General features: G+C 45.1%; 1 protein-coding gene across 11 annotated transcripts in view; it reads left to right on the top strand.

Annotated features, from left to right (window-relative positions):
• The window catches only part of FGGY (FGGY carbohydrate kinase domain containing), a 258281-nt gene that overhangs the window by 117020 nt on the left and 125085 nt on the right, over positions 1-16176 (top strand). For 2 of the 11 annotated variants that reach the window (XM_040072884.2, XM_040072889.2), the window contains one exon: positions 5048-5137. The exons of 5 other annotated variants lie outside the window; for them this stretch is intronic. The gene's annotated coding sequence lies outside the window, so the exon portion shown is untranslated. Of the gene's footprint in view, positions 1-5047; positions 5138-12284; positions 12365-12943; positions 12983-16176 lie in introns of those variants that run through there. 4 more of the 11 variants (XM_040072886.2, XR_005702154.1, XM_040072892.2 and 1 more) reach the window with 4 other exon arrangements.

The following is a 16176-nucleotide window of genomic DNA, read 5'->3' as shown; positions in this document are numbered from 1 at the left end:
TGCGAGCATGACACAAACTCCCTTTCTGTGAACACACACTCACAGAGTTGTCGGAGTTGCCAAGAGCACAGCGAGCCAACCTACGGCGTGTACGTCTGTAATTTACTGAAGGGAGGGGACAGGTCTAATTTATGCACTTGGCCCTCAGACCAGGGTTTACCTCAATGCTTTTCAATGCACAAATTCTGTAAATCTTTATGAGAGAAGGAATGTCAGCTCCTGCCGGGCTCTGGACATGCCGAAAGTGTCACTCGCGCTGATGATGACTTGTGTTTAATTTGCTGTTGTGGATGGGCCTGAACCAAACTCCCTTTCTTGTTCCAAACATCTCTAAATTTAGGAGGTTTTGGCAACCCAGTCCAGATATGAGTCAATAGTTCTCTGTGCTCCAAAGAATAAGTATTAGGCTGCAAAGGTGGGAGTTGTTATGTAAATGGGATAATATAAAGGAATATCAGTATTAATACCATTGTTATGCTCAGAGCTAGAGGTTTGCCAAGGCTTAAGTGGACTCAGGATGAGCTGGACACATCCAATTAATATAAGTAATGTGGCTTTTCTTGAACAAATGTGACTTCTCGGTGCACATTACAGCTGCTGAGTGTTCCAGCTCTGCTGCACCTGGTCCTTAGAGGGTTACAAATGTGTATTCTTGTGCTACAGCCTGCTCTTATTTCTGCATTTGTTTGGTACTAAATAAATGGGTTCTGATTTTCAGTGCTTCTGTCAGGGAAGTAAAAAATATTAGTGTGGCTTACTGATAGATATAAAAGCTCCAGGGAAAAAAAACAACACAGAATATGAAATTAAGAATTATGTCCACATGCAAAGTAAGCGTGCTGGACCTCCCACCCCTTTCCTGATGTCACTGCTGTGTTCACTAATTCTGCACCAAGTGTCTTCTAAGGCTCTTCTCAGTGAATGCCTCATCTGAAATTCTTCTACTGGTGCCACAATGAACACTGACCATGTTCTGCTGCTCCTCTCTCTTGTCCAGAGGGAAGCCATCCGTGTGTTTATGGTGGCACTGGGATGCTGGCAGGGCAGGTGGAAGGTGAAATCCTTGAGCTATGCAGTTATTCTTACAAGTGTGCAGTTCTGCTCAGTTTCAAGAAAAGGAAACAGAATTTCCTTCCACAGTCTTCTACAGAACCCTTCATTTTCTTTAAATGTTTTGTGATTCCCCCATCATCATGAACCAGTCTCACTCCAGGATGTCTCTCGAGCGACTGGGATTTACCATTGGCAGATAAAAAGAGAGAAATGCAGTGGCACAGAGGAAGATTATTCCAGACCCTCCTCTGGCTTCCCAGGCAGGCAGGACAGGCAAATCTCCCTGCTCCTGCACTGCTTTCTCTGTGGCCCACCATGATCTGCACCTCCTCTCCCTCACAGGCCCCTGACTGGAGGTGTCCTTTCCCCTCCAGTGCTCCCTCGCTGGCTGTAGCACTGTGGGAGAAGCAGGGCTGTGCCTTTTTCTGCGCCGACTGAAGTGCTGAGCACTCTGAGTTACCCCCCTGGAAGCAGTAGGCAGAATCACGGAGCAGGCACAATGTGCCACATGAGGATCAGCTTAGCCAGTTGGATCAGTGACACTTCGCAGCACAATAAAAACTGCTCCTTCTCTTTCCCAGCTGTTCTCCCAAGCACTCTGAGCATTCATTCGCCTCAGCGTGCAGGAGATTTACGTATTTCACTTCCATTGACACGGCAGAAGAGACCCTCCTCACTTGCAGATTTGTTCTTTTAATAGGCACCCAGCACAACTGGGAATCAAGTACATGTGTGTGTCCAACAGAGAGGAGACCAGAACCAGCTGTAGGCACAAAGAACTGCTTAGGAGGCCCATTTTTTTGTGCTGATTTGGTAACTCACGGGACAGCCAAATCTTCCTTTTTAGGAATGGGGAGAAGAGGAAAAACAGAGGACCTCATCTTCAGATTGTATCACACGTGGAAGGGGAGAGATAGCAGAGAGAGAACTCTCCACATGAGGTTCTCCTCTCCCCGATGGAGCAGCTGGAGCAAATAAGGTTCATTGTGGCAAATGTGAGCTCATGGTGCCTCCACTGCGAGCTGGCCGAGCAGCTCTGAGTCGGTGCTGTGACTTCCTAATTGAACTTAGAGATCCTCAGAGATCGACTGTGGCACAGACGTGCTGCTCCCAGTCTGAGCTGTCTTATACTCCAAACCTCTTCAAACTGTAGATCTTATTGCAAGGACATCATGGATTTGGGGAGAGACACGTAAGGCGCCGTAGCCGTTCTCACTACGGGGAGACGCAGGGGTGAGTCACCTGTGCCATTAATGACAACACAAACCCAAGGAACACCGTCCTCAGAGAGGTCCTTTTAGAATTAGCCACACAAGAAGGTGAATCTTAAAGACAAAAGGAAATGGTATCAGGAGGGAAGAAGTGGCAATAACCGGAGGCCTTAATTTGATGCCAGCGGTATCTCAGAGAAAGCAATTTCCCAGAGGATTGTCAGAGATGTGAAATGAATTGTAAGAGCTGCTTTACAGGCATTTGTGGGCACACACACCTGCTTACAGCAAGGGAAAAGACAGTGCGTAAATGTCTGGAATATTACATAAAAGCTGTCTGGTAGACTGGGCAGAGCAATTAAAATCCATCTCGCTTAAACGAACCCTGAGTGCAGGTCAAACAAATCTAATTTTTATTGTTCCTTAAGGAGATGTCTGTACAGGAGACAAAAGGGGGATGCAGCCGTCAGGTTAAAAAATCAAGATGCCTTTAAAAAAATTAAATGTCCACAATAGTGCTACAGCAAGCTGGATAAATGATATATTACAGCGATGGTTTAAAACTAATTGATGACTAATGTTGTAATGCATTTGTAGCTACACTGATCTATTATATATCTTGGCCAAGCTGAAGGGACACTTCAAGGAGAAAAATTGCTAACTGTTTTAACCTGATGGAACTCGGGGAAAAAATAGTTACTTTACGAGATAAATGGAAAGGTTGTGACCTCCTAATGTACATCTGGGTCTTGCAATGCAAAATCAAATTATCATTAAACAGAATGTGATCTGTGATGGAATTAAAACAACTGCAAACCAGCACAGAAGTTGCCTCAGAGAAACACAATAGCCCAGTTTGAGCTGGGAGCAGTGGCTGCAAAACTGCCTGGCTAAGGAACTGGTGTAACAAGTTGGGATGGAATTGTTTTGCTCTGTAATGAAAGTTGGTTTAATTGGAGAGTGCAGGAAAAACGTAAGCATCTTTGCAGCCATTTACATATGTAAGCCATTCTATAAACATTACCTAATTAGTGTATAAATCATTAACAATTTACCCTAAGTCCTGAGTAACATGTGTCTCTTTGGCTCTTGCAGGGGAGACAGGAAGCCTCATTTTCCCCTCCTCATTTTTGTCATGCCTGAGGCTCATGCCCTCTGGGTTTTACCCTTACAGCTGGAATTTGGAGGACATGTCAGTCAGGCTCTGCTTATTTTCACATCTAATTCATGCAAAAACCAGGTTTCCTCCTGAGGCAGTAAACTGGCCCAGATTTGCTTCAAAGTTTGGCCCAGGTTCAGTGAATGACTCACTTTAACTAAGGTACATCCATCTTCCTGGCTGGAGCACATGGTGGGAAGTGTTGTCAAAGAGCAGAGATCCCCTAGAACCACAGCTCAGGGCTTCAGGACCTTGCAAACCAAAAGCAGTGACTCGCTCCATCCCCTGCTGTCCTGTCATATTAAGGACTCGATATTAAGGACATCAAGTGGGTGTCCCAAACATTGCTGCTCAACCCAGAGTCCCAACGTGGAGTTTTCAGGCTGAGCACACTGCAAAAGGCTGGGGTGGACTGCTGGCAGCTGGGCTGGGAGGAATTTCAGCCAGAAGCCTCTCTGATCCTGGGATCTGTGCAAAAATTCTATGGAATAAAGCTGGAAATAAAAAATAAAGAAGACATTGTGGGCCACTGCCAAAATACAGATTACCTTGAACGGGCCATGATTAAAAGGCCAAAAATACCACTCTCAACCTCTGAATTGGTTCCCTCCAACAGGAGTATGTAAAATGAAAGTGAACAAGCTAACCAAGACACCCCCACCACAGGTGACACTAATTTTCTTCTGCCTGAGAATAAGTTAACGTAGCAAGGACATGACCAGCCTGTGATATTGTCTGAGAGCAACATGTTCCTCCATGTATTCCTCCATGACAGATTAATCTTCCAGTGGGAAGGGAAATGCCTGCAATACCAAACTGCAAATATGTTGTACTTTGAAGGGTTTGATGTACCAAAATCCTCCAAATCCTCCATGTATTTTAACCGCTGTACATCAGGCTTCCTTCTCTGCATTCACTCAGTTTTGGTTTGGAGCCCAATACAGGCAGCAGCTTGGAAAAATAGTTTTATAGCTCAAAATGGAGCAGTTGGACTTTTAATTTGGGAGTTCTTTCTTTTACAGGGGGTCATTACTTTATGTTCAAAATTTTAGGTTATTCAGGTCATGGTAGTGGTGTCAATTTTCAACATTGGAAACTCATTTGCACAAGTACCACAGAGCTGACTTAGAACATTTATTTTCTCAAAGAATGGCAAACAGTCACATCCACAGCTTTATCTGGGATTTCTTTCCTTCACTAACATAAACAAAGCAAGTCAAACAGATTTTTTTTTTTTTTTATTCCAGATCAGTGTGATTTCTTAAAGCTTAGTTGAGAAGATAATCCTCAGATGAGCTTTTTTTAAAGTAGAAAAGCATATGAAACAGCTTTAGATGAAACTTTGAGTTGCCAGTTCATTAAAAAGCAATAAACTAAGGAGAAAAAAAACAGAGCTAACTTGAAGCAGGGCACTTGGCATTCAAGGTGGCTGTGATATGTGGTCAAGAAGGATGAGGCTGGGCTCTCAGCAGCCACAGGTCAGGTCCTGTGCCCACCACAGTGGAGCCATGCCCTGTACATGGATTTGCTCCTTAGCTGCTGGCCCTCAGTGGCCAGGATTTCATGAAAGGAAATATAGGATGATTATCTGCCACTTTAATTTTCCACTCCCATATGTCCCAAGATGATGACTTCCCAGTGCATGCTGTGACCACAGGGACGAGGTGTCCACCAGAACCTCCCATGGCATTTCCATGACAGCAGCAGACTGGAGGTAAGGAAACTGTTCTGGTGTTCGGATACACTGATAAACAATGATCCCAGAAATTCTTGGAGAGGGTGGAGTTATGTACCCAGTCATATATTCCTCCTCATTTTGAAACAATCAGACATAAAATACTCTAAATTAAGACTGCAGTTGCCGCTTATTTCCTTCCTCAATTTCTTATCTTGCTTTATCACAACATTTGTAGCTGTGGGTGACAGAAATGACAAATATGTCCAGTATTTCTGATTTTTGTCGTGACTTGCTTTTTATTTCACTTTCAGCTTTTCTGACTGGCCAATGACTCAAAAAGTTGATTAAAGACATGATGGTTTTATCATGGCTTTGGAAAGACAAGCTGCAAAATCCAGAGGTTACCAAAGTAGAATGGGATTTTAAAGAATACCTGAAGCAGGTTCATTCTGCTGCTTGTGTGAACTGCAGCTGTGCCAAAGGTTTTTGTAACTCTTGTACACACATAAAAGCATATTCTACACATATTTCTCTCTATATCTTAATTTACTGAGAGCATTTGCTCCTTTTTATTTATACTAAGGCTTTAAGATTGTCAGGTTAGTGTAAAAATGCAAGTAGGAAAATTAAAATGTACCTTTGATTGTCCTATCATTTTTCCATGTTCTTTCAGATATTATGTCAATAGTCCAAAGGAGTTTTTGATATGATACCCTGAATGTTCTGAGTGGTAAGAGAGCTCAGCACTGGGCACATTATTTACCAGCTTACTGCTGTCACAAGCTATTGCATCCTTCTTCCCTCTTGACCCAAGCTCGATTAATTTTTCCATAGTTTTGTTTCTGGTTTTGAAACAGTGTCGATTTTCCTAGGAAGCCTTAAGAACCTGAGCATCTGCTTCATGCTGTCTGGGCAGCTCAAACAACTGCAGAGGGAAGGGAATAATCTCCCCCAGATCCTTGACAGCATCACATTTCCACCCCGTCACGGTGCCCGGTACGTGCAGCGCTGGCAGGAAGAGCTGGGGAAACTCCTGTTTGCTGGGCCATGACCTGTGGAGCTGCGTGATTTTAGGAAATACCAGGTTAGCTCCAGGAGCAGGGAAGTGTTACAGCTCTTTGTTCCTGCACAGAAGTTTTCAACATCAGTGAGAGCATCAGTGTGTGTATTCAGATTTCCATCTGTCATGCAAGGCATAAATCCAAAGCACTCTGTGAGATCAGTCACGCCCAGAATATTTGAAGGCACCTAAAATGCTGGCGAATTATCATCTCACATTTTTCTCCAGAGTCCTGAGTGGTGCAGACATTCTGTTAATCCTATATTGCAAGCTCAGGCAATACATTAAATATGGAAAACAGGTTTATATAACAAAGATGAGGCAGAACAAACTGGATCCACAAATGTATTTCTACTGACTCTGTCTATAATAATTTCATTACATTTCTTTGGGGTTTATCCAGTTTTGCTGTGACCACCTACTGTCAATGTCTCTGAAAGGAAAGAAGAAAAGGCACGAAATTCTAACGTGCAAGATGTACAAAACAAATCCTGTGACGTTTTCTAATATGGGAATGTTCCTAAATGCCAGACTAAAACATCCCTCCAACGGTTTCTTTTACAGACTTCCCTTGTTCCAGAAACTTGGCCTGACTTAGGAGGAAACCCCATAGCTGTCCCTTAAAAGTTGAATTGCATCAGTGTCGGCGAGATGTTGGGCCAAATTCCTTAATGGTGCAATTCCATGAAAATCAGAAATCCTACACCAGGGCTGAATCTGCCCTGTGGTATAAAATGATCTCCCTGGAGGCAAGACTTTTGGAAACAGTATCATATTTTAATTCTAAACAGACAATTTGTTTTGGGTTGTATACAGAGCGTGACAATCTCACTGCTATAGGAAACAACTACATAAAAGGTGATTTTTTTCCCCCTTTCTCGTGCTGTTTGGTTTATCTGTGTGTGATTTGCAGGTAGCTACATGATCCTACAAACTTCTTTTCATGTAATGGAATGAGCCCCTGTTCCGTTAAAGATTTTTAAAGATTACAGAGCTGGCGTTGGAACATTTGTACATTTTGCAACGAGTTAAGGAGAAAGGCTGCGTGTTGTTTATAATCCGGGAAGTACAGATCCCAGTTAATCTTCCCCTTGGAGAACAGAGTTATATTTTTTACAAATTAACAGAACCTGACTGATTGCCTCCCATGACTGTTCATCAGTTTTGGAATTCAAAGGGCAAAATAGGATCTGCTTTTTGTGGAAGGTGCCAGGAATGGCAATCAGGACCCGCTGCCTGGAGGGTGGCTGAGCCTTTTCAATCCTCCCCACACTGACTGGATTTGGCACCACTGTGTGATATATCACCACTGTAACAAAGTACTTCATGCAAGCTTGTTATATCCTATGGAAAAATCTTGGAAGGATGTTGCAGAAAAAAATATTTAACCTCTGTTCTCTATTTTTCTGAAGATGTAAGGTATTGTGAAATTTGAGGAGATTTTCACAGCTTGGCTTGTGAAATTCATTTCCAGCTCGACAGATCATGGTTTCACGATTTTGCACATCTGGATTTTGGCACAGGGCTGGGGTGGGAGATGTCCCTGGCAGTCTCCCTCCCAGGAGAGTCTGTTTGCTCCTGGGCAGTGAAGAGTCCAGTCCTGGCTGAGCTGTCACCTGCCTGTCCTGCCCTGGGCAGTGTCTGTTCCACAAGGGAAAGGCTGCACAGCTGGAGCTGGCCCTGACATCAGTGAGCTCAGGAATCACTTGAATAAGAATGTTAATGATAAAGTCACGTTTCTAAAATTCACAGAGTGTAAGGGATAGGCAAAAAAATTTGTAGGGTACCTGTACTGTGTGTTCTGGGGAGCAAACAACATTTTCACTGGCTGAAAACACTGTGTGCACAGACTACTGAGCACTCCCTCTGCCACACTGTACCAGTGGGCTGCTTTTCTGGCCAGGCATTTTGGGAGGGGGTCTTCTCCTTCTGGCAATCTTCCCAGAGGAGGACCAGTTGATGAAAACAGGACTTTAAGCCAGGATTTTTTTCAGCATTCACACCAGAGAAGGAGATTTTACAAAGGTGGCAAGAGCCATGCGCATTTTCCCTTTGTGTATAGCTGTGTGACAGCAAAGTCATCCTATCTTCCCACCAGGATCACACGGTGTCACAGAACCTCGCTTGTTCCTATGGCTTTGGAAGTGTGGTTTCAAAAGAAAAATCCCCGTGCTGTCTGGAATGCTCAACTGTTGGGTACCAGAGTCGGAAAACATCCTGCCTGCCACGAACGTTAGGAAAACAGAGCAGCCCTGACTCGAGTGCCAAGTGGTTTTTTGGAAGGCTGACTCCCCTGAGAATAAAGGATATTGGTGTCCAGCCAAGTGGGCAGGCAGGAACAGGCCCTGGGCAAGACACTGGAATTTTGGTGGAGCCTGAAATATTGTCTGCTTGTTTGTATCAGCTTCTGACTTTGGTATGAAAAGGTGAGCTGCCCAAACCGTGAGCAAATGGGCCACAAATTGATAAAATTGGAATTATTTTTCTAGCTATATTTAGAAGCACTTAAAACAGGGATTTCCCTTTTTGGCCACTCCAGTATCCAAGAGTAACTTAATATTTCTGTTGAAACCAGAAAAAAATCCCCCAAAGGAAATTTCCTTTTTTTCCTATTGTACACTCAAAAATCCCTTCTTGTTTCAGAGAATTCATTTGGTTTTTACTTCCCCATTTCCCTGTTTAGATGAACAGTCCTGGTCTAATGGCCCAGTAAGCACTTCATCCAGAGTATTCCCCAGCTTCTACTTCCTATAACACTTGAAGAAGTGCTATACTTCTATAAGTCCTATAGTTAATGAGATTAAAAACCACCCTCAGGTGCTTGTATGAGTTGCCTAAGCGTACACACGAGCAGGAACTTTAATAATTTTTTTTTCCCCTTCTATTTTTATGCTAATAAACATCTAAATGGATTTTTTGGGTGTTCAGAGGTCCATTGCTGCTGGAGAGACGTTGGGGCAAAATTTGCATCCACTGAACTCAAGAGATGTTTTTGTGTTATCTCAGAAGAGCAGGGCTGAGTCTTTATTTCCTCGACAAGGCTGGAAAATGTTCATTCTGCCTCTTTCCCCTGCACACACATATTTTCTTTTCTTTACAGAAGGAGTCATTTGTCTTTATCTCACCATTCACCTCCCTCTCTGATTGCAGTTAATGGAATTGTCACCTTTATGGACTCATGCTCCATTTCTCAACCTGTCTGGACTTTGGCCTCCAAAGGTTGCCATGGCTAGTGAAGTAATATGATTGAGTCTTTTTCGACAGATTTATGCAAGGTTTCTTCTCCAGCAAGTGTCACATCTAGTCTAGTTCTGCAAAAGAGAATATTTCAAAGATGCCAACTGTCATCTAAACCCACTAAATTGTTCTGTGGGGTTGAGAGGACTGAGGGCCATCTTGGGCAATGCTGATTTACACTACCTGCAGCTGTATCCCTGCTGCTTGAAATATGAGCTCTGGTTAATCACAAAAAAAGAACATCCCTGTCTCCCAGAAAGAGCATTTAAAATGGAATTTTCATTAGTTACTGTGTAATGAAAAGGCAAAAGGGTGTATTTTAAGTGAATCTGTCCAGAATGGAGGAAGAGAGGGGGGAGTGGGTTATTTGAAGGAAAGCTACAATAGCCACACACTAAACAGGAAAAATTGTTCTTGAGTTCCATTTAAGGCACATACATCCACAGAATATTTTCAAGTTTACAGAAGGATTTTGGAATTATAGAGGATTCACTGCACATGTATCTGCTCCTTCTGCATTTGATACAAAGCACAAATTAATCATCATTATTCTGCACTAATATAACACCTCTTAACCCTCAGCTTTCAGAATATTTCAAAGGAGCAATGAATTAAGCCTCATGTGGGCTTGGGAATATGTGATAATCTAAACTTGGATTCTTTAATAAAAACATTTTCAGGACTTTGATTCTAGAAGTTGGAAACATATTTGTTCTTGAAAATATCTTCCTTTGTCGCTCACTTGGAAAGAAACCATGTGAGTACTAGAGAAGTGAGATGAAATGGAAAAAAATGTATTAAGCAAAAGTTAATAAATTTGTCTGTACTTATTTTTGTCATTTATTGGAGCAAAAAGACCTGGGTAAGTCAAGGTGCTAATGTGATATAGGTGTAAAAAAGGCAAATTTGATGCCTGTCTGCAAATAAAATAGTGCAGGGGGAATTAATATTGCCACTGTACAAGTCTCTTGCAAGCCATCCTTTTAAACATTACACAGTGTGTCAGACTCTGATCACTCATGCTCAGAAAAGATGAATTCTGACTGACAGAAGTGCAGGAAAAACTATTAGATAATCCACAACTTGCTGTTATGAGAGAAAATAAATGATTAATATTTAACTTGGCAAAACAAATAAGGGACTTCACTGGTGTCTACAAATACATTGTGGGAGAAGAACAAGTATACTAAAAGAAACTGTCAGTGTATGACTGTACAGAGGGCAGAAATAAATTTGTTTTTAATGAACAGAGGAATGGGATTCTGGAACAGAATCAGGTCCATTTCTCTGGGCTTCATTTTACTGCTTTTCAGTCGAAGGAAACATTTGGGTATCTCCCCAGTCACGGTGCCTTGTTTTAGGCCACCGAGCTAATATGAAACAGCTCGGTGGTGTCTCTGAACTTTACACTTTCTCTGCATGGAGCATTTCCCTGGCCAGAGGGGTGGCCCTGCACTGAGGTTTGTCCCCACAGGCCAGGTCTGACTCAGATTGGGATTTGCACATCTCAGAAAAGAGAAATTTAAATCTCGCTACACCGCAGACCTCCTGGGGAGCAAAGCAGAGCATGAGGGCACACATTCACACCATGCTGTAAGATGACTTGGAATAACAGTCAGGAGGGGGTATTTTATTTTTTAATGTGTCTATTCAAAGCAAAACATTTGGACTAATGCAAGAAGCCCCCAAACACTGCAATTTGGGTCAAATGTCCTTTCTGAGCCAGCCCAGACACAAGGTATTCCCAATGGGAAAATCGATTTTCACCCAGATTTCAGTTTGGTATAAGCAGTGTTTTCCATCAGAAAATCATCCCAACGGAAAATTACTAACTGGTTCTAGTACAAAGTGACTAGCAAAGCTCTCAAAATGATTCAGTGGCAAGGCTGGAATGAGAACCCACAGCTCCTGACCACGAACCCTGTGCTCTAACCACGAGACAAACACTCATCTTTCCCTGAGCAAGGTTGTTCCTGCAGCATTTCTGCTTGGGCCGAAGTGGGAATACTCTGGAAATGTTGCAAGAGAACTTTTTTTGCTGTGAGATTTCCTGTTGTAGAATATTTGGGGGGGGTAACGGGAAAAATCCCTGGTGGCTCCCTGGGGCCAGAAGTGTTTGGACATGATGGGAATGTGAGAGCTGCCATCCGCTCCTCCCTGTGTGGGTTGAGGAGGGTCACGCAGGGGTGTGGTGGGATCTGGTCCCAAACCATGGAGTGCTCAGCCATGGGTTGGACTCGATGATCTGAGAGGTCTTTTCCAACCTCACTGATTCTGTGATTTGTTTTTCAAGGATGCATTTGAGGGCATCCCACTGCCCCATCTCTCCATTTTAAGCAAACCTTAACCAAAGCCAAGGTTTTCTTCCCCACATCAGCAATTCTCCAGCTTTTCAGGTAAAACTCTCAGAGCGACCCCATGCAGAAAACCAAACTCACGCCTTGCAGCCCTGTTTTACTCATTTAAGGAGCATTTACATTTAAGGAGGCTCAGGGTGAGACATGTCCTGAGCCCTGACATTCCATCCTGTTTATTTATTCTATATCTTTCTACATATTTATTTGCCTGTATGTTTTTATACATTTATTCTTCCATATTTGTCCTAGAGCGACTAGGACAATACTGTATACTCATTGTGGCTTCTTGCACCGCTCCAACGCTTGTGCCACCTCCGGTATCTCGCAGCGTACGGGGCAGCGGGGCTGGGAAACAGGATTTACCAGCCCTTTACCATGCCGCCCCGCCTTGTTCCCGGTTCAGCCCCGGGCGAGAGGCCGTTCCCTCCCCGGGCCGCCGCTGCCCCTCAGCCGCCGCCGCGGCCGCTGCCGCTTCCCCCGCCCGCCGCTTCCCGGCGCAGGCGCGGCCGGCCCGGCAAGGGGGAGCCCGGCGGCTTTCCCGGCAGCGGCGGGTTCAGGGGACGTCCCCGCCGGGCCGTGCTGGGCCCGGGCAGTGCCAGGGGGGCACAAGTAAGTGATGGCTGCACGAGTAAGTGACGCCGCTGGCCCGGGCACGGCGGCCCCCGGCCGCCTCAGCGCGGCTCCCGCCCCCGCCCCTGTCCTCATCCCTGTCCCTGTCCCTATCCCTGCCCCTTCTCCGCCGTGACGCCCGGAGGAGTCCGTCCTCCTCCCTTAGGGCTCGCATCCTGCTGCTCTAAAAGGAGGTCTCGCGTTTCGTGTTGCTGTTTAATCACCAGCGCCGCCTCCTTCCCCTGGGAGCCCCTCGCCGCAGCCGCGGGCCCCGTGCGGCGCGCCCCGGCCGTGCGTGGGCTGGGCGGTCACATCGCTCCAAAGCAGCTCACAGCCTGCTTTTCGTGTGGCCGATGGGGTTTACGTCCTTCTGTCCCGCGTTGTCTCCTCCTGACGTTTCTCTAAAGCACGGCCATATGTAACTCCCACCGTAAGTCAGTGTGGGAGCGGGGCTGCCCTTCACAGCCTCCAGGCAGCCCGGGGATGCCCAGGGCCAGGGGAGCCATTGAGGCATTGTCCCGGGCTGGGATGGGCACACGGATCCTCCCAGTGCCTCCTGTGCTGTTGGATCGCCTTTATCCCGGCCGCCTTCCCATGTGCTTCAAATACAGCTTCCTGGTGAGGGAAAAAGGAGAGGCACACACTGATTTCTTCGTGTGCCGTGTGACAGGATGCGACGGAATGGCCTGAACTTGCAGCAGGGGAGGCTGAGGTTGGATTGTAGAAAAAGGTTTTCCCCCGGAGGGTGGTTGGGTGCTGGAACAGGCTCCCTCTGGAAAGGTCACAGAACCAAACCTGCTGGAGCTAAAGGGAGCATTTGGACAATGTTCTGGGGCACATGGTGTGACTCTTGGGGTTCTGTGTAGGTCCAGGAGTTGGACTCGATGATCCTTGAGTATCCTTTCCCAGCTCAGCTTATTCTGTGATTCTGTGAAAGGGCAGCACTCAGGTGGCCTGACCTGGCCAGGTGGGACCTGCACATCACTCACACACTCGCCTAACCCTCCGTATCCCCAGGAGATTTCCATAAATGTAGTCTCCAGTCTCATCTCTCTGGTACTGGGCTGCTGGCACTGGTGTCCTGCTGCCGCCGCTGCCTCCCTCGTCCTCGTGCAGCTCCCCTTTCTGGCACCTTCACAGCCCCGTCTCCTTGTCATGCCCCTGTGATCCCAAGCAGCTCCTGGGCTGGCACAGAGCCCACCCCAGGAACCTGCTGGAATTTGCTCGTGCTTGGCTCCAGACCTTCCAACGCGGCCGTGTTCCTCGCTGGTGCCGGGCTCTGCACCAGCAAGGAACCGGTAACTTGGCAGATTCTTCCCTGCTGAGGTGCCTGGGATTTGTTAGGAAGTTTAATAAACTTAGCACCAGTGCTCTTCTCTGGAGAACACTTACGAAACAAATTCCAGGGAAGTAGAGGAGAGGGCTCGGTCATCTCAGAGGTTTATAGAAAGTAATAAGCAGAAACATTGTTGGGAATTTGCTCTTGTTTTTTGTTTTCATGTATTTTCTTATCCTGGAAGATCATTTGCTTTAGTAGTTGAGTTAAACTTTTTTCTAAGTGTACTTAAATACAATACAAAAACAGGGACATTTTGGAGGCTCTGTAATGTTAATGGTCCCTTTCCTTCAGGAATGTATGTGATCATATGGAAAAAAAAAAAAAAAAAATGAAGCACTTCTTTTTTTCTGGGATAGGAGGGTGAATGCAGAGTGAATTGGTTGCTTGTAGGGACAGCTGTTCCCAGCTATAAGAATCATGGCAGAAATAAATTTATAGTGTCAGGAGAGATTAAATAAACTATTTCTATGCTAGGAAGTTTTTATGTGTATTCTTAGCCACTTCTGTTACTCCATTCTGTGTTTCTCAGTTAAATTATAATTTTAAGATGTTAGTTCTTTTGAATAAATAAATAACTGTTTTTGTGCAAAACTAGTGTCTCTTTTAACCTAAGCTAATATGCAACCCCACTTCCTCTTAAGCAGTTGTGACAGGAACTTCGGGGCGAGTGTTTTTAGAATCACAGCCCAAATAAATGTTTAATTTTAAACTGACAGATTACTTGGGGCTGTCATTCTTCTCAGGCTTTTACTATGCAAGAGTGAACAAATCCTGTAAAATAAACCGTGGACTGAGCTTATGGACACATGTTTGCTTCTGGGCTGAGCATCTTGAAGTGGTTTGCAGCGTGTCTTTAAAAATTTATTTCACTGTTGCATCTACTGCTGGCCTAAGTGCTCCAGTATCTGCCAGGAGTAATTATAGGCAGTTGGTTCAGATGTTGCTTAAATGTGTAAGCCTTGATGGGAAATGCAGTGGATTTCAGCCAGAATGCTAATTTTGATGTTTTATCATTTAATAAAACTGTGAACTCAGAACAAATTATTTTTATACTGATCTGCTGATACGTAATCACAGGGTTAGTGCCAGATTCAGCCGTGATGTAGCACCGGAATCTAAAGACGGGATTAAAGTTAGAATGTCAGCATTACTCTAGGTTGGCTAATTTGTATCCACAGTGGCATAATGACTGTATTTACCTATGTACCCTGCACAGAAGCTCCTGGTGCCACGGCTGCTTTGTTGCTGGAATGCAGTTTAAAGCTGTTGTGTGAATTGTAATTGTGCCTTTTGAATTGCATTCTCCTTCAAATTACATTTTATAAGTTAAACAGATATGTTGCAAATTCACATTATCTATGCTAGGCTGTGTTTACAGTATACTGCTTTTTTGTGGCCTATGTTTTGTTGGCTGTTCAGGGTTTTTTATGTGTTTCTCCATTCTCATCAGAGCATAGAGTCAAAACAAACAAACAAACAAACAAAAAAAGTCACAGTACATGAATCAATTTTACAGACAAAGAGCAGAGATTATTCTCTCTGTCCATCATGAGTAGGTTAAAGTGATAGAGAGACAGGGATATGAAAGATCTTCCTTAGCACTAGATTGATAAGCTGGTGGATCCAAACACTTGGGTCCATCAGTCATTTTGGAGCCTGTTACCTCTTTTCAACTAGTCATGAAGCTGCTACAGCCAGAATTTATGTAATAATTAGATGGCATTTTTTGCCCCACAGTCAATGTAAACAAGATAGTGTCTTCTTTCAGGGCTTCAGGCATTCTGCAGTGTCATTTGGGACCGGTCTGTGTGCCAGGTCATTAGCACAGCCTTTGGGGATGTGTGAGGCTGCAGCGTCAGAGCAGGGAATGGATCTCAGGAGCGTGGTGTGCATGGGTTGTATCCACTGCTGTTGCCAGGCTGGGGAAAAGAAAGGGTGCTGCAATAAACACCCCTTGTTCCTTGGGTTTTCCTGCCTGGGAATTGTGTCCTGGCATTAACTGATCAAAACTTCCTCTGCTGGACAACTCGGAGGTTTTGGCAATTATTCAAAATCCTGCCGCTGCATGAGTGCACCTGTGATGTTCAGGAGCATCAGGGGTTTAGTCCTGAACTCCTGATAATGGCTGGGAGGTTGCTGCTGATGGATGCAGGATCACACCCTGCTTTTGAAGTGACGGCCCAGTCCCAGCAGGGAGCTCCGGAGGGGATCGGAGCTGTTGGTTTTCCCCGGAAGGCTGTGTCTTCTCATCTGATGTTGTGTGTTCTCGCAGCCCTTTTCTCAGCCTTCCTTTTTCCTGAGAGTTCCTCTCCGCAGCTGTTTCCTGCTGTTCCCGGGGCTGGGTAGCCCTGGAGCAGGGGGAGCTGCACTTGTTTCCTTTGTGTGGCCGAGCTCCAGGCCAGGGAGCAGCAGGGCAGCTGGGTGTGCTCGGCGTGGGCCTCATGCTGCTGTACAGAGCCCGTCAGGGCGTGCA

This window comes from Hirundo rustica, chromosome 9 (genome assembly GCF_015227805.2).
Source record: "Hirundo rustica isolate bHirRus1 chromosome 9, bHirRus1.pri.v3, whole genome shotgun sequence".
Taxonomy (NCBI): Eukaryota; Metazoa; Chordata; class Aves; order Passeriformes; family Hirundinidae; genus Hirundo; species Hirundo rustica.
Note: the sequence above shows the minus strand (reverse complement) of the source record. Positions and strands in the feature narration are given on the sequence as shown.